This window comes from Ochotona princeps, chromosome 8 (assembly GCF_030435755.1).
Source record: "Ochotona princeps isolate mOchPri1 chromosome 8, mOchPri1.hap1, whole genome shotgun sequence".
Taxonomy (NCBI): domain Eukaryota; kingdom Metazoa; phylum Chordata; class Mammalia; order Lagomorpha; family Ochotonidae; genus Ochotona; species Ochotona princeps.
Window position 1 is genome coordinate 65602628 of NC_080839.1, and position 23741 is coordinate 65626368.

The following is a 23741-nucleotide window of genomic DNA, read 5'->3' on the forward strand; positions in this document are numbered from 1 at the left end:
CTGATGTAAGGCAATCTTTATGCAAAATATGAAATCAACAGCCTTTCAATACTATTTTTGCTGCTTCTCAGGGGATTTGATAATTTTGTTTTTCTTTTCTTTAAAAAAAAGTTTTTGTCTTTCTTATGAATTTCCTTCCTGACTCATAGGTAACACAATAGCATCATTTGCTTCAGGAAGGTCTTTGATTTTCTTTTTCATTTCTTCAGTGACACATTGGTCATCCAGTGGCATGTTATTTAACTTCATGTTGTTGTAAATTTCCTATTTTTCTCTCTGCTGTTGATTTTGTTTTGTGGCTTTTCATTTAAGGGATTGTAAAGTAACTGTGTAGTAGAGACTATCACATACAGATGTGAGGATACAATGTAGTGTGCATCTCTACTTACAAATCAAAGAGGGACTCCCAATGAAACTGCTGAATGCATCTTAACAATAGGATGCTGAACTCTCTGCCATTGTCCATACCTACAATGTCAGCATACACTTAAACAGCAGCATAAAGGACTTACGACTGATTGTGAAGGACTATACTATTGTGTGACATGGGGGACATTAGAGGGTAGGCAGAGACTTGGGGAGAAGGTAGGGGAAATCCCGGAGCCTATAGAACTGTATTATAGAATAACAAAATAAATTAATTGTTTTTAAAAATCTCTCCATTAGAACCCAGATATAAATTTGGAAGATGGACCATTTATAACACATTATTCAGATAAAACTTTTAGGCAATAAAATGTGTTAAATTTAAGTGTACAATGAAATGAATTTTAACAAATGTGAACACTTGCAAAATTACCACCAAAAACACTTCCATTGTTCCAAAATGCTTTTTCATAACTCTGTTGTACATGCAACTTGCACATTAATATTTAAAGAGATCCTAAGTGAATAATAAGAGGAATAGTTTGAGATAAAACAAGGCATTTCTCCACACCCACCAATTAAAGCATCAAGATGCTTATTTATGTTAAATGAGAACCAAGAGGACTCTGCATTGGCTCACGCTGCACAGCCAGCCAGGAGCATCATACTCCAGGAGGGTGTGCGTGCTGACCCAAAGCACACCACTTCCTCTGTAAGGCACTAACTTCCTCCTGCCCCTGTCCCTTCTCCAAATTCAACTCTTTGTTCCATGGCACACTATTATTATCTTCATCTCTCCATCAGTAAGGTAGCTTATAAGCAATTGTTAGTCTGTTAAGCAAAGGACCATACTTTACAGAGGTGTGCAAACCTAGCATCTGCCATAGAGAACAAACAGGACATACTTAATAAATGATTATTAAATCTTAGGATTCAGATAAAGTATCACCTATTCTGCAAAGCCCTTTCCACCTCACCTCTAGACCTAAAAATGCAAAATAATCTAGGTAAGCACTTGGGTGCAGTCTTTTAAGTTGCTATTCAAACAATTAATTGAATTGGCAATTCAATTAAAAATTCATCATTTGACCATCAAAAGCTTTCCTTTAAATTTTTAAAACTGAATTTTAAACATTAATGCTCAAACACTGTTCAACTGCTTGATAAAATGCCTAATAATTTTAAAAAGAATCTGTACATGTTTAGATATAATTTATGGTTGTTCTTTTTCTTTTTTTTGCTAACAATGCAGAGTTAATTTTGCACAATCACTGGCAATAAAGCGATTTTTAAAAAAATCCTCTTCCTTGTTTACTCTAAAAAAAAATTTCAGGACACTAATTCAGCATAACAGCCTGCCTTATAAATGTCATCTTTCCCTAGCCAGATGTCACTAACATATTTGAAGCCTATGTTTAAAAAAAAAGATTTTTTTCATAAAGTCGTAGAGAGAAAACTAAAAGTCTAATTCCTCCCCAGAAGATACTAAGTTATAAATTACATTATAGCAGCATTTTTGACAGAACAAAGAGTGTTCTGACATAGTTTTCTTTCATCTTAATGAAAAGAGGTAAAACTTTAAAAAATGGAATCAAAGCTGGTAGAATTATACATTTGTAAGGCAAAAATTCAACAGATGTAAGTTTTATTTTAACAGTAAGCATTTTTGAACTTAACATTTAGGTAAAAATCTTATTGTATTGCATTTAAATTTGCGTTTAATCATTTAATAACACCATGCTTTCACATAACCAACTTAACTTCCCCGTATGATTTTTAAAAATAAACAGTTTTGCAAAGAAACAAACGATCAAATTTCTATGCACAGTTCAACATGAAAAGCACAACAGCACTATAAAATTGGTGTAGCTGAACTTCATACACAAAGCCTGCTCCCTGCCATACGCCAAAGTCAGGGAATTCCTTGAATCACACAGCCTTTTTTTTTTTTTTCCTTATAAAGTCAGATATATTGAGAGGAGGAGAGATAGAGAGGAAGTGGAGTTGCCGGGATCAGAACCAGCGGCCATATGGGCTCAAGGTGAGGACCTTAGCCACTAGGCCACACTGCCAAGCCCCACATAGCCCTTTCAACAGTAGCTCTGTTGACAAACCATCAGTGATGTGTCCACCGCAGACACATTCTCACCTTAGTAACTGGACTCACCATTCCGCTGGAATCCTACTCGATTATGCCTCGGCTCCTGTCTTCCCCTCTAATTACTTTCTCTGTCCAGCTTTGCCCCACAGTGATCCTTCCTCCTAGGCTGTACCCAGCTCCTGGATACCAACAGAATACTACTAAACTTTAAAACCCCACTTCAAATGTACCCCCCCACCAAAAAAAAACTTCAGCAACTAAATTGCTCCCACCCTACTTACCAAAGCACTTGATGAAAATAGATTGTGCTATATAATGCTTTCATTTTTAAAAAACTATTATCCTACTGCTTTGTTCATGTAAAAAAGTAACAGATGCTAAGTACTTATTACATGTGAACTTACTGGCACCAGTTTTAAACAGTAAACAAAAAACATATGGTCCCTGTTGCCAGGGGTTCACACTTACAAACAATGAATATGACCTTTTGAAGTGTTAAATTATCATAATACATCAAATTTCCAGTTGTTGAAAGATTATCTTTAATTTTGACTATTACAAGTAATACTATTATGAACACATCTCTAAAGCATTTTTAAATTCCTTGGACCATTTATTAGGATTAATCTCCAAAAGAAGGAACATTAAATAAATGATCTTGGATATGTTTATAGCTTCGAAGATAGATACCATCATACAACCTTCCAAATGAGCTGCTCCAACTCCAAAGCAATGCATGAGTATCTGACTCTGTGATCCTTTCCTTAAGGTTATGAAAAAGCTGTTAACTACTGTCCTAATTACCAATGAGGTTACACTCTTCTTTTTCGTATTATTTTATTTTGCTTTACAGTCAAATGGGTGTGTCCTTCATCAGTGGATTTGCTGTCAATGTATACAAGATTCATGGCAATCATTTAACGAAATACTTTTAAATGTTCTCCACTTTTATTTTCTTTCAGTTTTAGTTATTCTACTTTTCTTCATATAGTATGCTTTCTAAAAACAGGTTTGCTTGCTTATATTTGAAAGGCAGGGCAAAGACAAAGAAACAGATCTCTTTGATTGGCTCACTTCTGAAACACCTGCAGCAGACAGAACTGGACAAGACTGATGTCAGGATCTGAGAACTCCACACAACTCTCCCATGTGCATGACTGAGACCCCACTACAGAAGCCCTCCAAAGGTGTGCACTAGCAGGAAGCTAGACAGGAAGCTAGATGGGATCCACACCTTGACACAGACAGGATGTGACGAACCAAGAGGTTTCTAAATTGCTGTACCAAAGGCTTGCCCAGGTTCATTTTTTCACAATCTTTTTTTTTCACCTTCTTCCTTAATAAGATTATTCTTAGTTAAATATAACATTTACACATGGATAGACTCAATAGGCATGTCTCCAAATTCTATAGTATCATCTCAAAATTTACTAAACAATTTGACCACTGACACATTTTACACTTGCTTAATGTAGATCACTTTTTACACTAATGTTACCATTCAGTGCAGTGACTGAAACGCTGCCTGTGAGGCACACTACCCACACCAAATTGCCTGGGCTCAAGTCCCCACTCCACTCCAGGTTCTAGCTTCCTGCTTACGTGCACCCTAGAAGGCAGCAGGAAGGGCTGAAGCACCCGGCTCTCTGGCATCCATAGGAAAGGCTAAGACTGGGTGCCAGGCTCCTGGTTTTGGTCTAACTTAGCTCTGTTACTGCTGCTGGCATTTGAGAAATAAACCAGAACACATTCTCTCTTTATGGTTGCTAGGCGTGTGCATGTTTGTCTCTGTTCCTTAGGACAAAATGGTAAGTTTCTTTTCATGCTTGGGATATGGTTCTGTGCATAGTAGGTACTCAGCAAATGTTCCTAAAGCATTGGTTCCTCAACAGTTAAATTACTGAGTACCTGCTCCAAGATAAACACTCCATCAGATCCTTTGGATGGAAAGGTAACTCAAAACATGTAAATGAATTACTGCAGTACTGTGAGATAAGTACAATTAAGAAGCTAGCTATAAAGTATAGGGGTAAATAGAGAAGTGATTATGTCTTGAAAAAGTTGGGAAGTCTTATCTTCTAGAGATCATTTTTAAGCTGATTGTTGGAAGAATTAGGGACTTGCCAGATGGAAAAGATCAGGCAGAATGTAACACAAAGTGAAACGGCCAAAATCTAGGAATGACAGCGTGTGTTCCTAGTTTGTTTGTTTGTTTGTTTGATTGTACTGCCTTTGTTTCAGGAAGAATTTAAGGTAATTTATGTTCTAGTCTTTTCATACTGGAGTGGTTAGAGATGAGACTCAAAGATGGCAGGAAGTATATTATCAAGAGTTTTGTAATTGATGCTTGAATATGAATTTTATATAATGGAAAACAAACCCAAGACGACTGATAATCAGATTTGTTATGAATTTTCTGTATATTGAATGAATGAAGATAGAAATTGAAGATGAATATGTACATTTACATGATTTCATTTTTGTAAAAGGCAAAAGTGCATTTATGTGTGTTTATATATACTTGTATATACAAAGGAAAATGTTTCAAAGGATATACTTGTTCACAGTGATAACCTCTGGGGAATGGGATTAGAGGGAAAGGGATTTATGTGGTTGTCTGTATACTGGGTGCTTTTATTTCTGTATTTGAATTTTTAATAAATATGTATTATTTATAATAAAATAAAAAAACACAAATATACAAGTGTTTAGAATTGATAAATTATGTTTTCTTAATCCTAAAGATAAAATAGAAATAATTCTAAAGATGAAATTTTTTCTTAAGGTAGAATTTTTAGGTTCCTAAAACCAGAAAAACTGTCAGAATTAAAATTCAAAAATTCTACCAACAGCCAAGTGATTCTATCAGTGCACCAGTGTGTGTACTTTTATAAAGGGGCTGGTGTATGGTACATAACGCTAATCCTCTACCTGCACTGCCAGCATCCCAACAGGTGCAGGCACATGCCCTGGCTTCTCCAATTCCAATTAAGCTCCCTATTTATGGCCTGGGTAAATAGGGGTTACAGCCTGAGACCTTGGGCCTGTGCACCCATGTGGGAGAAGCTCCTGGCTCCTGGTTTCAGCACAGCTCAGCCCAGCTCTGGCCATTTCAGCCACTTGCAGAACGAACCAACAGATGGAAGATCTCTCTCTCTCTCTCTCTGAGTGTCTCCTCTATATATAACAATCTTACTTTCAAATAATAATAAATAAAATCTTAAAAAAAAAAAAAACCCTGTATAAGGCCCAGTTCTGTAGCCTAGTGGTTAAAAGTCCTTGCCTTGAACATGCCAGGATCCCATATGAGCACCGGTTCTACTCCTGGCATCGCTGTTTTCCATCCAGCTCCCTGCTTGTGGCCTGGGAAAGCAGTACAGGACAGCCCAAAGCCTTGGGACCCTGCACCTGTGTGAGAGACCTGGAAGAGGCTCTGGGCTCGTGGCTTCAGATCGGCTCAGCTCCAATCATTACCGCCACTTGCGGAGTGAATCATCAGATGGAAGGTCTTCCTGTCTCCTCTTCTCTTTGTATATCTGACTTTCCAATAAAAATTTAAAAAAACAAACCTCTATAAAATATCTTCCTTTAGAATGTAACCATGTAAAAGAAAAAAAAATGTAACCATGTAGCCACCTATGACCACATCTGAGTTGACCAATAGGTAGACTCCCATTTATAGCTGAATTTTAACTTAAATTTGAAAGTCTAACTTACTTGAAAACGTTTTCAAAGGGCTGAAACCATGAGAAAACACTGAGATAAAAAGATATTGTGATGCAGAAATCATCTGTTACAAATCAAGCAAGGGCAATTAAAGGCAGCAGAAATTGCTGTCTCTCAAAATAGATTACAGAATGATCAGAGCTGGAAGACACTGGTGTGAGCAATTTGCATTTTATGAAGTCCTATCACCCGAGTGGTGGAGATCAATCTGTCAAGTTTCCAGCTGACTCAAAGAGGAAGTTATCTAATTTGTGGTTTGTCTATAGAAAAACTGAAACTATAAGCTGAGCCAAAAAAGAAAAGCAGTTAAATTCCCAACATTTCCCCACCTGATTCAAAAATATACTAGCAATCACAACACATGAAGAACCAACACAGCAGGCACAGGTAAAGAAAGCAGCGTGTCAGGATGCGAAGGCTCAGACTCGTCATGACTACGGAGAGGATGGTGTGAAAGTGCAAGAGAGAAGTATGCACTGTGCCAGCAAATCTAGTAGAAGTGTTTGTGAACAGATGTCTCTTCTTACTTTTTCCTGAAGCATAAAATATCTATGTCAAACATCACAACAGTCTCAGAAATGACTGTGTGTATGTGTGTGAATACATACACGGATTCATTCACTCATTTTTTTCACTCATTAATTTGAGCAGAGAAAAACATCAACAGAGATGCTGGTGCCAAACAGAAAGACACAATAGGTAAACCCTTCTAAGATCTTAAAAGTTACTGTGATAAGAAAAACATGACAAGTGAAAAATAAAAATAAAAGCCTGCTGAAAAATGACAACCACCTACATAGCCAGAGATGAAAACTGATAAAATCAGAAGTAAAAATGATCTGAGATAAACACAGATCTTAGTAAAAGTAATAAGAACTTATTAAAGCTATGTGTTATTTGATCAAAAATCAACACATCTTAATTTCTACCAACCTTCCTAATACTAAAATAGGTTCCAGAAAGCACAAATCAAAGAAGCTCCACACGCACAATTAACTGTTCATTATCAAAAGATTTGGGTGACATGCAAAATATAGACTCAGTTACAAAGCACACTAAACTCCTCCCTGACCTCCTAGTTCCCAAAACGGAACTAGTTTCTAGCTGTTACTTGGGCTCAAATCTTAACCTACAGAAAAAGGAGGAGCAAAAGATAATTAAGAATTTCCACAAGCAACAATGCTGGAATAACAGACTGGAGACTTATCTTCCCAATTTGTACAATCAGAAAACTGGGTAAAACATCCAAACACATTTGAAAACAGGATCCCTGAGAAAAAGGCAGAAAAACAGGTAATCCTTACAATTGTCTAATGTTGCAGCCTGGAAATAGTTTCCAAAACACTATGAGGGGGCAGAAGGAAGGGTGTTTAGAAACAGGCTCGAATGGGGCTGGATGGTGGCATAGCAAGCTAATCCTCCACCTGTAGTGCCAGAATCCCATATGGGCACTTCATGTTCCAGCTGCTTCACTTCCAATCTAGCTCTCTGCTTATGGCCTAGAAACAGCAGAGACCAGCTCAAGGCCTTGCGTTCCTGCACCCATGTGGGAGACCTGAAAGAAGCTCCTGACTACTGGCTTCCAATCGGCTAAGCTCTGGTCCCTGTAACCATTTGGGGTGTGAATCAGCAGATAGAAGATCTCTCTCTGTCTCCTCCCAACCCCATCTCTCTGTAACATGTGCCACTCAAATAAAAATAAATCTAAAAAAAATCAGCCCAAAAATCTGATTTATGGGCAGCAACACACTGAGGGAACTCACTGAAGCAGGCCGACTTTGTAGACCAGCAGAGCAGAAAGAAGGGAACCACATACCAAAACAGTGCTGACGCCCTGCAAAGGCAGGGTACCAATCTGGCATGTACAAAAGGAACTATCTAAGGTTAAGGAATGGACAGTTGGAAAACAGGCCAAACAATTCCTGAAACTCAAAAAAATAAACAGGCCATAAATAGTTTGTACTCCCACTGAGTAAAGTGAAAACATTCCATAATACATGAGAATCATATAAAGTGTTCAGAAAGAAATCAACTTTTAAAATAGATTCTAAAAATTCAATGAGATGACAAAATGCAGACCAACATTATTTAAAGAAACATAACAAAACCCAGAATAAAAAATAAAAAGTAAAATATGACCTGTAGGCATGATGACAAATCAATAGAAAAAGACATAATACTGACAAAGACACAGAATCTGGCAGACAGAGGTAGCTACTTTAAATATCCTCAATATTGCCTACAAAAATGATAAAATTGTTGAAAAGTATAAGATCTTTTAAGGCTCAAATGAAAGAACTAGAGATAAAAAAAAATGTAATGCCAAATATTGAAAATACAAAGGAGGGATTAACTACAAAACAGCCAGTCAACATCACTGATATGTAATAAAATGTGAAGAAGCTTGTATTTCTGTAATTTCTGTAACTGTATTTCTGTAATTAAGGTATTTCTGTACTTCTGTATTTCTGTATTATTAAGGTTCAAAAGTTAGAAGGAAGGTGATAAAAATATTTGAAGAAATAACAGGAAAATTCTTCTCAAACACTATCAACCATAAACTTGCAGGTCCAAGAGGTTCAATAAAGTTCAACAGCTTAAACAAAACCACACCAAATAATACTATAATCAAATTGCTACAAGTCAGTGCACATAAAAAGTAAGAGCCAATATTGTGGTGGATGAGGCAGAGCTGCTGCCTGTGGACCCTGGTGTCAGCTATAGCCATTGGTGCAGGTCCTGGCTGCACCACTCTGATTCAGCTCCCTGCTAACGCACCTGCAAAAGCAACAGATGATGGCCCATGTGTTTGGGCCCTTGCATTTACATGGCAGACCCCAAAGGAGCTCCTAGATCCTGCTTTGGCCTGGACCTAGCTGTTGAGGTCATTTGGGGAGTGCCTCAACATATGGAAAATCTCCATGTTCCCCTGCCCCTCTCTCTAGCTCCTACAGTAAGTAAATAAATAAAAAATTAAAGAAAAAAAGTGTTAAAACATTGCAGATGGAGGAAAAAAAGACCTATAATACACAGAAAAATAAAGCTATTAAGCTACACATGACAATGGCCTTTTCATCAGGTTATGTAAATGATAAAACAATGAAACAATTTGGTTAATATACTAGAAGAAAAAGCTATAACCATGAAATTCTAAACTCACAGACCATTTTTCCAATATTTATAAATGAAGGTAGGAATATTTCTACACAAACAACCAAGGAAAATCCCTTCAAAAAAACTCACCTCCATAACAACCATTAAAAACATTCATAATAATCTTGTAGCATTAATTAGGCCTAATTTTATAATCTTTTTATAAAATCTGTGGAAAAGCTTCACCATAGGAATTATATGTTCCTTGAAAGCTAGAAGGAATTCCTTGGCAAAACAATCTGGCCACAGAATAAAATTTTGGAGAAAATTCCCTGAACTTTGACAGTTTTTGGTTTACTCAAATTTTCTTTTTTCTTAAACTGGTATGGGTATTCCATAATTCATTTGCAAAATTTCAAACTAACTGGCTTGAAGTTAACAGTATTCCTAATCAAAAAAAAACAAAAACAAAAAAACTTTGTTCTTAATTTCTCCTTTAAGCTTTCTTTTTTTTTTTTTTTTTTAGATTTATTCATTTTATTACAGCCAGATATACACAGAGGAGGAGAGACAGAGAGGAAGATCTTCCATCCGATGTTTCACTCCCCAAGTGAGCTGCAACAGGCCGATGCGCGCCGATCCGATGCTGGGAACCAGGAACCTCTTCCGGGTCTCTGTCCTCGATTGCTTTCCCAGGCCACAAGCAGGGAGCTGGATGGGAAGTGGAGCTGCCAGGATCAGAACCAGCGCCCATATAGGATCCCTGGGCTTTCAAGGCGAGGACTTTAGCTGCTAGGCCATGCAGCCGGGCCCTCCTTTAAGCTTTCTAATGTTAATGTCCTTGTCTCTTCCTTGATAAGATTTGCAACATCTTCATTCCTCTGTGTCTGCTTTTACTTAATATTATCTACCCTTTGTCCTAAGCATTTATTTTGTTGGATTTTGTGTGTTTTATTAAATTCTGATGTTGATTGCTTCTGTATATTTATTTCTTTCCAACAGGGGAGTTAACTAGAATTACGAATTTACTTCTAAACACAGTATCATTCTGAGCTTGAATCTCATTATAGCTTGCTCAATGGTTATTTTATAGTTGATCTCCTGTTTAATATTTAAGAAAGTTTTCTATCTGATTTTTTCCCCAAGTGGCTGGAGTCATACATTTTAGACTTCTGTTGCAGTGTAGCCAGAGAATAAACCAACACAGTTTCAGTTTTTCTGCAATTTATTGAGTTTCTCTTTGTAATTTTATCTAACATCAATTTTTATGTTGTATGATGAATTGAAAATATATATTGAAATATAAATGTCAATGAAAGTTTAAACTAAATCCCATTTCCAGCAATGTATACCCTATACCATATTTTTTTCCAGGGTTTCAAGAAAGCATCCATACAAGATGAAGAAAAGAACAGACTGTCAATCACATAACTACACCAATTTTATGTTTGCTTTGCTAGACCTGTAAAAAGCAATAAACTTTTAAAAAAAATTTTAATGAAGCTTACTTTTATTTGAAAAGCAGAGCAACACATAAAGGGGAGCAGTGGAAAGATGGGAAAAGAGAGAGAAAGAGAGAGAGAATCTCTTAGCTGTTGATTATTCCTCAAACACCCTTGTATCACATCTGACTTCTCATCTGTGGCTTCCCTGGTGCACAGCAGGTTAGATCCAAAGCCATGGCTCTCTCTGAAGCACTCCCCTGGGATACGGACACCACGGGCGACAGCTTAACTCCCTTGTACCATAGCACTTAACCCAGAGCAGACCTTAGTCGTGTAAGAAATTTCTAATTTCAAAGAATGCTAAATTCCCAAAACATTTAAGAAATTTAAGTGTATTCCTATATTAAACATCTCCATTCTCATTTTTAATTGAGGAAGCCATCACTTCATATTAAGCACAACTATAAGAACCAACAAAGTACTCCCTTTCCCCTAAAAATTTCAAAACACAGTTTGAGGACCAATGCTGTGGCATAGCAAGCTGCTGCCTGTGGCATCAGTATCCCACAGAGGCAATGGTTCAAATCTCGGCTCCTCTACTTCCTATGCAGCTCTCTACTAATGCACCTTAGAGAGCAGTGGAAGACAGTCAAAAGTCGGACCCCTATACCCTCATGCAAGACACAGCCAGCTATAGCCGCTTTGACTATTTGGGAAGTGAACCAGTGGATGCAAGATCAATCTCTCTCTCTCTCTCTCTCTCTCTCTCTCTCTCTCTCTCCCTCCTTCCCTCCCTCCCTCCCTCCTTTTCCCTCCCGTCTCTCTGAAACTGTGTCTTTAAAGATAAATAAATGTTTTAAAAGGTAATTTGACTATTAACTAGCATGTTAACAACTATGACATTTCTTATATAAAACAGTATAGCACATTTAATACACTTGATTAAAATACCTTTCAGAAGCTCCAGCATGTCATAAACTTATACTGAATAAGTAAATTTCCTAAACCCCTCATTTTCCCAAATCTATGCATTTGTAATTTGTTTAAATTCTGATTAAGCATGCATCACATTCTTACTTCAAAATTTGCTTCACCCCAGAGAAAGAGATGGATTAATCTCTCTCCTGTGAGTTATTTAACATGTAACTAAGCCCTAGTACAACTCTGTTTAAATAGATGCAATAATCACTCACAATTCACATGGTAATTGGGATAGTAACTAAAAAACATATAAAAGGTCTTACAAAAAATGAATGAATCAGGAAAATAGATGAAAATTTTTTCTGCACCAAAATAAACTTATCTTTTAATTCCTTTTGTCTCTCACAGCACAAATGCACAACAATCATTCACCATTAGCTATTATCATACTTTGATTTTTCTCATATCAACTTTGTCTATTAATGAATTAATCAATTAATTTGATCTTTACATAGTTGATTAGGACTCAAAGGGTCAAGGGCTACAGGAAAGTGAGTAAGACCATTATTTCCACATTCTTTTTTTTCCTTCCTATATCAAGGGGAAGGGGAGAGACGAAGGGAAAAGTCACACCCAGCCTCCCAACCACTCCAGGGTCCCCGATGTGGGGCATGCTCTGAGGGCACTGCAAGTGGTTTTGATAGTTCAATTGTTCTGAATTATTGCCAATATCGCCATTCCAAGCACAACGAAATCTCTTCAGAACCCACTGGCTGACATAGTTCACCCAACCTTGTCTTTTCTTAAAACAATATAGTCACTTATTCTGTGCTGACTTCACTTACTGCTACATCTCAATATTTCAGCAATTAACTGATTACAGATGTGACATTGAGCATCCCTCATCCTTGCATATCACTTTTTGACTTCTGTAGAATTAAGATTTAATCTGGAAGCATTTCATCTCTCCTGTCACAGTTTTCATGATCATATAAGACTGAACTTTTGTCTTTCATATTTACTTTATTCTTCAAAGCAGTATTTTATCTCTTAGCAATAACCATCCCTCCCTTAGCACAAATCACCTTCTTTAATACATTCATGTAATTGGCCATGCAATTTCAACACCCTGCACACTGAAAAAGGGCAAGAAACTCCTGTCATTCTACAGTCTTTAGTACTTGAACACCAAAGTTCAAAATTGTCACTAACAATTCCTCAATAGGGTGCTTTAGTTTACTGCCACCTGAAAGAAGAGCTGCAGCTGGACTGGGGGGGCCAGGCAGCAAACACAGAGAAGTACACACACTCGCACTCCCCACCCCAGATATTTTCAGGGCCACCTTCCAGGTCCTTCGGGAAAAGCCTGCCTGGAATTGTGATCTCCCTGTTTCTCTTGGGAGTGAAGCCAAAAGCTTTCCCTCTATACTTAACTGCTAAGCTTCTACTCACAGTTTAACTGTCTTACTATGTCATGGCATCTTTAGCAGTTGGCTAAAAAGAAATCCCAAGTCCCACCGCATTGAAACAAGTCACATTTTCCCTTTAATTTTTCCTTCCCTGCTTCCTAATGGCAAGCATTCTCTTGACAACTAACTTGATAACTTTTCTCAAAGACTATTATTAAAAAAAAAAAAAAGAAAGAAAAGAAAAGAAAGGAAAAAAAGAAAAGTTTCTTATAGAGAACACAGGGATTACTCAAAGCACATTATCAGTTTTCTCTACCTGTCCCAGGCTTAAAATTTCATGAGAAACCTAAGCCATATCCTTCCATTCCTATTTTAAAAGTTAAAGAACAAAGAACAACTTTAAACAAAGTAGGTTAGTCTCTAAAACCAAAAAGTATATTTACAAGGTGTATGTTATAGACAGTACACCGTCTTTGCCAACTCTATCACCTGTAATCCATGTTAGGTCTAGTAGTACGTAATTATATAATAAAGCAGTTAAGGGGAGAAAAGAGTAAATCCATACGAGAGTTACAAAGAAACTGAGCAAAGAAGAAAAATAAAAACAACAAGTAACTGAAAATAAAATGACCCATGAACAAGCTGCTTACTGACCAGCTGGACAATAACAAAACAAAAATAAAAATCACTAGATGTTATTACAGTACGCATTGTTCTTTGATTTGGAGCTATACCAAAAAAACTCCGTAAAGTAGAAAACTTGACTGGATTCTGGATATCCTAAATATTAAGGTAACTTTTAAAAGCAGAATTACAAATGGTCTTTATACAGTGAACTCTTTGATTATCACACTAAAACAAAAGAAATAACAAGTATAAGGAATAAACTAGAAACTCATAAGAGACACAAAACTTAGGGAAGTACAGACTGTAGAGCCAGACTGTATCACCACATACCAGCCAGCTAACATGTGGAAAATTAATGTCTGTTTCATTGGACTTGTTGTGATCATCTAATGAGTTAGCAAATTGTTTAGAACAGAATCTGGCAAAGGAAGGAAGTTCAACTTTCTGTACACAACACCCAACAGATTCAAGAAATTAACAGAAGTAAAAGTTCATGGGCCTAACATGTATAGTTACTTCCTGTAATGCCAGCATCCAGTATGGGCACTGATAAATGTCCCAGCTGCTTCACTTCTAATCCAGCTCCTGCTAATGTGGCTAATGTACCTGAAAAAGCAGCAGAAAACGGCCCAAGTACTCAGGTTGCTGCATAAATACAGGAGATCTGAACAAAGCTCCTGACCCTTGGCTTCAGGCTGGCACGGCCCTGGCTAGTGTGGTCATCTGGGAAGTGAACCAGCAGACAGAATCAATCTCTCTCTCACAACGTAACACACACACACTCACTCACTACCTTTCACATAAATGATTTTAAGAATTGAAACATATACAGAAATAAAAATTTAGCCAATTGCTAAATATGAGGAAACTCTAAAAAGCTCATAAAAGTCTAATTAAGAGATACGTTTCGCACAAAAAGCTTTTGGAATCTGTGCACTTCTTTGAGTACACATTTTTCACGAACCTTTTGAAAACCTATATATAGCACAGTTCAAGTTATTTTATAAGCCAACAAAGAGATAATGTGTTTCTGGACCATTTTTTTCAAACGAAATTTTTTTGAAATCCTTAGGAAAGTTATCAAAAATGCCTCCCTCTCCCAAATGCTCTCCTCAAAGCACAGCTTACGCAATGATCGGCCCATGGCCAGCATGTTTGATCTCTACCCCCAGCTTCTCCTGAACTCGGGATAATGAAGCAGATGCCAGGCGTAACCTTGGTGAACCATATTTCAGCATTTATCTCTAACACATAAGAACCCTTTTTCTGAAATAAACTTAATCTTTTATACAGGTATGTATCTGAGAAGAAGAGAACAGACTGACAGAGATCCCATCCATGGGTTCACTCCCCAAATGCCTACAACAGCCAAAATCCAAAGAAAGGAACTCAGTCCAGGATGCCCATGTGGGCAGAAGGACCCCAGTTACCTCAGCCATCACCACAGCCTTCCAGGGGCTGCAGGAGTGGGATCACCACCCAGAGCCAGGAATCATCCCCAGGCTCCGAGGTGGAAAGCAGTTGCCACTCCTAGTTTCTCAACAAGTAGGCAATACATCGGCCAAGGACTTTTTTTTTTTTTTGGTAAGCTAATAACATACTATTATCACACCTAAAAATTAACAATAATTATTTAATACTAAATATCCAGTGTTCCAATTCCTCTAGTTTCAGAGAAGTTTACTGAAACTTGGACCCAAATCAAGCCCAAACATCACTCAAGTTTCCTCCTCCATTTCTTTCTTCTCCCATGATTTGTTGAAGAAAAACCAAGTGATGTATCTCCAGGAGTTCCTCATACTAGTATTAAACTGACTAATCCCATAATATTATTTCGTAAGTTTTCTGCCTTGTGTGTTTCCTATCAACTGGCAGTTACAGAAGGGATTTGGTTAGCTTCAGGATCAAATTCAATTTTTGGCAGAGATACTTGCTAGATATTCCTGTGAACTTTCATGAAAGGAAATCTAATATTGTTTTTTTGGTTTTTTCTTTTTCTGTAATGTTAGCAGGTACTGAATTTTGTTTAGGTCTAGGAAGTCACTACAAAATGATGACGTTCTAGTTCATCACTCTCTTGCTTCACTAAGGGGTATGTTTTGGAGAAAAGAAACTATCTCATTAATTGGTTACCCTGAAGTATCACTAACACATTTCAAAAAAAGGTGTTTTAAATTTTTAAAAATTTATTTAATTTTAATTTATTTAATTTTAATTTTTTAAATTTATTTTTTAAAATTTTTGTGTGTATTTCATATACACAAATTCTAGGACAACCGTATCTCCATGTCCACTCCATCTTTTATAAAGAGTGTTTTTTTTAAATGAATCATCATGAACTCACAGCTAAAATGCTTGATGGGATTCATTATATTGCAGTAATGCTTAGTGATACTCAAATCTCACCTTTGGCCAGCTAGAGTCCATGAAACACCTGAGTGTATTTTTCCACAACTCCTTTAGTGCTAGATAACTATCCCAAGATGTTCAAGACCCTGGTCTGGAATCAGATGAAGCCACAAACCAGTTTTCATATACCTGGCTTCTTTCTTATTCTTTATTTCTATTTAATTAAAATTCCTTAATTATAAATCAGCTGTGTTACACAGTCTGGATATTATGATTGAACACAGACTTAAAAATTATTCCAAGAGTTCTCATTGAAGTCTATGTCAACATTCCATTGAATGCCTTTGGAAGAAAAAAAAAAGCAAATCCTCCTCAAAGCTGGAAATTAAATGCCTCAATTTGAGAGACTGGAACAAAAAGACTCTAATCTACCCTCTGACTGTATTTTGGCTGTAGAAAGCATTTCTTCATGTTCTGTTTCAAAATTTGGATGCGTTTTTTAAACGTGCATAATAAAAATGCTCTCTTTGATAAATGAATCAAGTGTAGAGAAATGGTCAAATTATTAAGAATGAATTACTTTGTACTATAATTTAGACTTTTACAAAATCCTCATGTCTAACATTAAAACATGATATGGGGAGTAAAAAGTTACAAGTTCAAAATATTTGAAAAACTAGAGGTATCTGATAAATTGGGCTCTTCAATCATAGGACTGGCATTATCAGTAGAAAGCAAATATTTATTTTATTTTACTAAAAAAACATAATGATCACTAAGACTTATTCTACACAAGCATACATCATTGTGAAAAAGCTGAATACTATCATTGTTGATCATTTTTTCACAAAACTCTGAACAGATGTGGTTCTAATGCCCCAAAATGTCTTACATCCACAATTTTTCCTCTTGTTCAACACTGACTCTTGATCACATTCCTGAACATCAATTCTTTCTGAAAAGAATGAGATATGAAATCAGTTTCTAGGGCAACCTCTATTATTCAAAACGCAATATAACCTTTCTGGGCAGCCAAGCAACCAAGATACCTCTTTAAGGTAACTGCTTAACAAAAACCACCACCAGCACCAATAACAGAGAAACAAAACAATAAAAACAAAAACCTCTTTTACTGTAACGATTTTTCAGTGATAAATAACAGCATACCTATAGCAAATGCCTGTACGCCTTCTCTGTATCAGTGTCCTCACCAACTGAAAAACAAAATATCCCCTCGCATGTGCACATGACAGTAATTGCTTTTCCAGATGGTATGCCTTTGATAAGGGATTTTTGCCAAAAGCTCATTTTACTTTCTCTCCAAGCATAATATTTGTCATTAACTTTGAAACTGGTTTTACAAGCTCTGCAGCAGCAGTCTGAATTGACCTGTTTTTTTACTCTAAGAAGGGTCCTTTACTACATTAGTACAGGTTTCTCTGTCTTTTAGCAATGATATTCACTAATTTTATACTGAAAAGCATTATTTACATTACTTTACTTATTTATTTCCTTTTTCATCACAAGCCTTAAAATTACCTATTAAAAAGAAGAGAGGGGCCCGGTGGCGTGGCCTAGCAGCTAAAGTCCTCGCCTTGAATGTCCCGGGATCCCATATGGGCGCTGGTTCTAATCCCGGCAGCTCCACTTCCCATCCAGCTCCCTGCTTGTGGCCTGGGAAAGCAGTTGAGGACGGCCCAAAGCCTTAGGACCCTGCACCCGTGTGGGAGACCCGGAGGAGGTTCCTGGTTCCCGGCATCGGATCGGCGCGCACCGGCCCGTTGTGGCTCACTTGGGGAGTGAAACATCGAATGGAAGATCTTCCTCTCTGTCTCTCCTCCTCTCTGTATATCCGGCTTTCCAATAACAATAAAATCTTTAAAAAAAAAAAATAAAGAAATAAAATAAAAAAAGAGAGAGAGACTAAGCCACGTAAATTCAGTTCCTTGGGAAGTATAAAATACAAGACTGAAACCTTGTGCAATTTTCATCACACCAATGAGAAAACTACAGCAAGGGAATACCCCCACATATCATGCTAAAATTTGTGTTCTCATGTTTAACTGAAATCAGGCAAAGCATTTTTTACCATTTAACTTAACAGAAACTGTAATGCAGGACATATAACCTTACAAATGTTCCAGGGCTTTAATTCACTTTCTCAACTACTGGTTTTGTTTTGTTCTAATTCTGCGAAAACAATAAAATCCCATAATTTCCAAATCTCAATCCTCTCAAAAATAATTACAAAAAAATATTAATTTAACCCATTATATAGGGATGGGCACAACACTTCAGTCATGTGAGTCATCTGCCACCCATTTCAAGGGTTTGTGGGTTCTAGACCTGGCTCTGTTGACTTCAGGTTCCTGCTAAGCCACACTCGAGGGGACAGAGGGGATGGCTCCAGTAGCTGAGACCCTGACACCGACATGGGAAACCTCCACTGATAACTTATGGGCCCTTGGAGAGTGATTCAATGGATGGGAACTCTGGGGTTCTGCTTTTCTCTGCATTAAACCTGGATTATGAAAGATTTTCAAACATGGATTAATGGAATTTTTACTGTTCTTTATTTTCAAAAAGGAAAAGGACAAATATGAACAGGGCATAATCTGTGAACATTTGCAAGAATGGGAAGATACAAGATTGTTGGAAATTACCAACAAAAGAATTTAAGCAACCTGAATCAGATTATATAATACTTTCACAAGTAGAACTATAAGTAGTTAACAATCACAACCAATTTGTCAGCAAATGCAGTTGATCACAACTTTGATTCTCTGATCTTCATTAAGGTTTGAATATAGAACCTGAACCATATTACTTAGAATGGGATTCAAAATTTTATGTGCTCATTTTATAACTGCATATAAATGGTGTAAGATGTATATATTCAGTCTTCCTAGCCTGAGAGAGTAAACATTTTGAGTAACAGATGTCTTCAACTTTATTCATAATGAAGTTACAGAATTTATTTTCTTCACATAGCTAGAATCATTCTTTGCAAAGTTTGGATATTCCAGTAATGTCCTTAAATGAAATTATGAACAAATAAATTTCTAAAAAGTAAAACATTCTGGTAATAAGAAATTCTGTATTTACTAGTGATTATTACTAGATCCAAATCACACCAAAAAGAGAAGTACAATAGTCTGTCAGCTGGCAGAGAAGTCAGAGCACATGATCAAAGCAATCTAACTCTTCTTCACTTGCTGCTTGATTTGATATAACGTTTCTTTAGAACTGCTCACTTACATGCTCTTCAAGGCAGTCTTGGGATTTCCAGTATCATGAACTGTTTATTATTTTGTAATTATTTCTTTGTACATTCCTCTCCCCACACAGAACAGAATAAAATTAAGAGTCCTAGTCATATAAACCTCAGCTTAAACCTCTACATTCTAGCAAAATATTAATTTACCAACCTCTGTGACATATATAGAGAAACTTTGACCTGCTCTGTAAAATATTTTCCATACTTTCTGCCTAACTGGAAAACTTACTAAAATTAAAAAATATGTTAATGACAAAAACCAACACCCAATTCTATTCTGTTTGGAATTAATGTATATTTTAGAAAAGTCGAGAGAATTATTTCTGGTTTTATCTTTTTTTAAAAAAAGATTTATTCATTTTATTACAGCCAGATATACACAGAGGAGGAGAGACAGAGAGGAAGATCTTCCGTCTGATGATTCACTCCCCAAGTGAGCTGCAACGAGCCGATGCATGCCAATCCGATGCCGGGAACCTGGAACCTCTTCCGGGTCTCCCACACGGGTGCAGGGCCCCAATGCACTGGGCCGTCCTCAACTGCTTTCCCAGGCCACAAGCAGGGAGCTGGATGGGAAGTGGAGCTGCCGGGATTAGAACCGGCGCCCATACGGGATCCCGGGGCTTTCAAGGCGAGGACTTTAGCCGCTAGGCCACGCCGCCGGGCCCTGGTTTTATTTTTTTAATTGCTGTTACATTTCTTGTTTGTTTTCATTTATGTCACATAGTTTTCAAAGGGATTATCCACCCCATGTTCTGCAGCACCCTTGACTCTTTAATTACATATTCTATTCTAGTCCAAAGGAGATCCAGCAGGGACAGCCTATGAGTGGTAACTGCAATGCATCTTGGTGAAACAGAAAACTCTTTAACAAGTTCAACAGAAAAGGAGAAAAAAATTTTAAACCTACACTCAGGTCTTCAAAATCATGCGGGTAGATTCTGAGGGCTGAATTTCGTTGCTCATCTTGTGGGTCATGAAATAAACAATTATTACTATTGGCTTACTACAGCTCTTCTAATAAAGCTTACTAAGTATTCACTGTATTTCTTATCACTGACCATCTTTTCTAATTATCTTGGGAATATTTCCCTTTAAAATGTGGACACAGGTGGAGTGTTTAACTAAAAGGAAGGAGGGTAGAGACTTGTATAAAAGCTGACTACTCCTTTTCTGAAGCAGAGAGATAAAAAAGCAGAGTGAGAGCTCCCACCTGCTGATTCCCTCCAGAGATGCCTGCAAGGGCCAAGGCTAAGCTATGCTGAAGCCAGGAGTTGGGAACTCAGACCAGATCTCCCCTGTGGCTAGCAGAGACCCAATTACTTGAGCTCCTGTCTGTGGCCTTTCAAGGTCTGCAGTAGCTGCAAGTTGGAATCAAGTCAAGATTTGAATCCAGGTACTCCAATATAAGATACAGGTGACCTAACTGGCATCTTAGACAGTAGGCCAAACTCCTGCCCCTAAAAGCTAACTATTCTAATAAATACAAGAGTGCTTCAAAAAGTTTATGGAGAATGAAATTAAGCTAAGTCTGTGTGGGTGTGAAAAAAGCCTGCATACATTGGGTCTCCAAAAACACTGTTTCTGCCTTTCAAAAATGTTTTGCTCCAAAATAAACTTTTGATCCCATTTTCCATGAACTTCCTGAAGTGCACTCGTAAGAATTTTTCCAGTTGCAAAACCTACATATAAAAACTAACATTATAAAATAAGTAGCAAGATCTCAGTGTAAAACTGTACTTGAAATACCTTTGAGTCAGTAGCAATTAGATGGGTTGGTACCTTCATCTGGAAGCAACGGTCCCTACAGCATGATCTTGTCTGATGGTCCTTGATTGTATCCTTAGAGTCAGTTCCAGTTACATTTCCATTAGTATGAATAGACCTAAGTGAAAAGAAAGACACATTTAGGCCACCGAAAACACTATGCATTCTAGATACCATGACACACAACTGATGCCCTGTAAGCACAGAGAGATGCTTGCACAGAAGTGTCAGCTGTCCAAGAAATGACGATTTTCATCTCGTTAGTACTATGGTTGAAAATTTAAGATTAAAGATACAATCGCTAAATTACATACAGTTTACAAAAGACTGTCACTGACTTTAAGAAAAGGTTCAAATCCCCAAAGGAGGCAGGCAGCAAAGGAAGCTTGTGTTTGTATCTGTCCTGTGCTTGATATATTTTAACATGAACCACCTCCAACTGCATCATGTTGTTGTAATTTGTAAGTTTATCCCATTTATTGCCACATAGTATTCCATTATGTGTATATACCATATTTGTTTAAGCAGTTCATCAGTGGATGAACACTTGGGTTGTTTCTATTTCTTGACTATTGCAATAGTGCTGCAATAATTACGAAAACGCAAGTATTTCTTTGGCAGACTGACCGCTCTTAGCTATATAGATCCAATAAGAGGACTGCCAGATCACAAGATACTCCTAAGTTTAGATTTTTGAGGAACTTCTATACTGTCTGCCACCACAGTTGGGCTATTTTACATTCCCACAAGTAGTATGCAACGGTTCCCATGTTCCCATTCTTCCATACTCCTACCTGTATTTGTTTTCTTTCATCACTTTGATATTGGCCAATCCAACTAGAGTACAGACATCTCAATTTTAAAACTTATTTACTTATTTGAAATGGAGAGTGACAGAAAGAGAAACAAAATATCCTCCTTCTGCTGGTCACTCCCCAGACAACCCCAACAGTCAACCAGATCTGGGCCAGACCTGGAGCCAAGAATTCCATCCTGGTCTCCCACACTGGCGGCAAGGGCCCAGGCATGGGGCCGTCATCCACCGCCTGTCCAGGCACATCCACGGAAAGCTGTACAGGAAGTGGAGCAGTTGGGGTTCAGACTGGCACTCCAATATGGAGTGTTAGCACCATAAGCAGTAGTTTGACCCAGTGCACCATATAATCAAATGCATTTCTCTGATGATTAGTAATCTGAGCTTTTTCTGGCCTTCTGCAGGCTTTCTCTACTTTGTTCTCTTCTTTGCTGCACAGAAGTTCTTTAACTGATGAAATCCCATTTGGCCGTTTTTGCTTTCATTTCTTGTGCTTCTGGGGTCTGATACAAAAGAATTCTTCCCCATGCCAATGTTTTCCCTTAATTTCACTAAAAATTTCATAGTTTCAGTTCTTCATTTATGTCTTTAACCCACTTTAGCTGGTATCTGCACACGGTGAGGGATGGAGGTGGAAGCTTAGTTTCAAGCATGTGAATATCCAGTTTCCCTAGCTCTACGGAAAGAATTATCCTTTTTCCAGTGCATGCTCTTTCTCACCACCTTTGTCAAGACCAGCTGGCTGTAGTGTTTGGTTTATTCCTGAGGTCTCCATTCTCTTCTACTGGTCTATATGCATGCTTTGATGACAATGTCATCTTACTGTAATTATTATAGCTTTGAAATATTTCAGGGCTGGCACAGTGGCCATGCAAGCTAATCCTATGCTTGAAGCACCAGTGCCGGTTCAAGTCCCAACTGCTCCACTTCCACTCCAACTCCCTGCTGATGGCTTGTTCCCAAGTGGAGGAAGACACCTGGGTTTCTGCACCCATTGTAGATGACCCAGAAGAAGGCCCTGGTTCCCAACTCCAGACTAGCCCAGCTTTGGCAGTTGCAGCCATTTGGGAGTAAACTAGCAGAAGAAAGATCTCTTGGTATCTGTGTACCTTTGATTTTCAAGTAAAATAAGTAAATCTTTTTATTTTAAATAAATGAATGTATTTTTCCATTTTAAAAATTATTATTTTATAATACAATTCCATAGGCTCTGGGATTTCCCTTCCCTCCTCGCCAACTAACCCGACCCCAAAAAACCACACACACACAGATTTCCCCCATATAGTTCTTCATAAAGAGTCGTAAGTTCATCATTGTGGGCATGGACAATGGCAAAGTCTAGCATCCTATTGTCAAGATATAGTAAACAGTTTCATTGGGAGTCCATCTTTGATCTTGAAGTAGGGATGCATACTACACTGTATCCTCACATCTGGATATAGTTTTCATTACAGCTACTACACAACCCCTTAATGAAAAACCACAATGCAAAATCAACAACAGGAAGAATAGAAATTTACAATGCCATGAAGTTAAATACCATGCTACTGAATGACTAATGTATCACTGAAGAAAGAAAAAAAATCAAGAACTTTCTTGAAGATGATCCTACTGTATGACCTATGAGTCAGTGAGGAATTTAATGAGAAAAAACTGTTTTGAATAAATGAAAATAAAAATAAAAACATAAAAATTTAAGATATAGTTTCTGCTTATCTTTGTTGGTGAGATGTGTCTCCTGTATGCAACAGATAGATGGGTTTTGTTTTTTGATCCTGTCTACTAATCTATGACATTTGATTGATGAGTTTAATCCATGTACATTCAGGATCAATATGAATAGGTG

The 23741-nt window shown here is 37.4% G+C and overlaps 1 protein-coding gene across 5 annotated transcripts in view; it reads right to left on the minus strand.

Moving 5' to 3' along the window:
* The window catches only part of NCOA1 (nuclear receptor coactivator 1), a 230700-nt gene that overhangs the window by 144685 nt on the left and 62274 nt on the right, over positions 1 to 23741 (minus strand). For all 5 annotated transcript variants that reach the window (XM_058668200.1, XM_058668201.1, XM_058668199.1 and 2 more), the window contains exon 2: positions 21064 to 21199. The gene's annotated coding sequence lies outside the window, so the exon portion shown is untranslated. The remainder of the gene's footprint in view (positions 1 to 21063; positions 21200 to 23741) is intronic.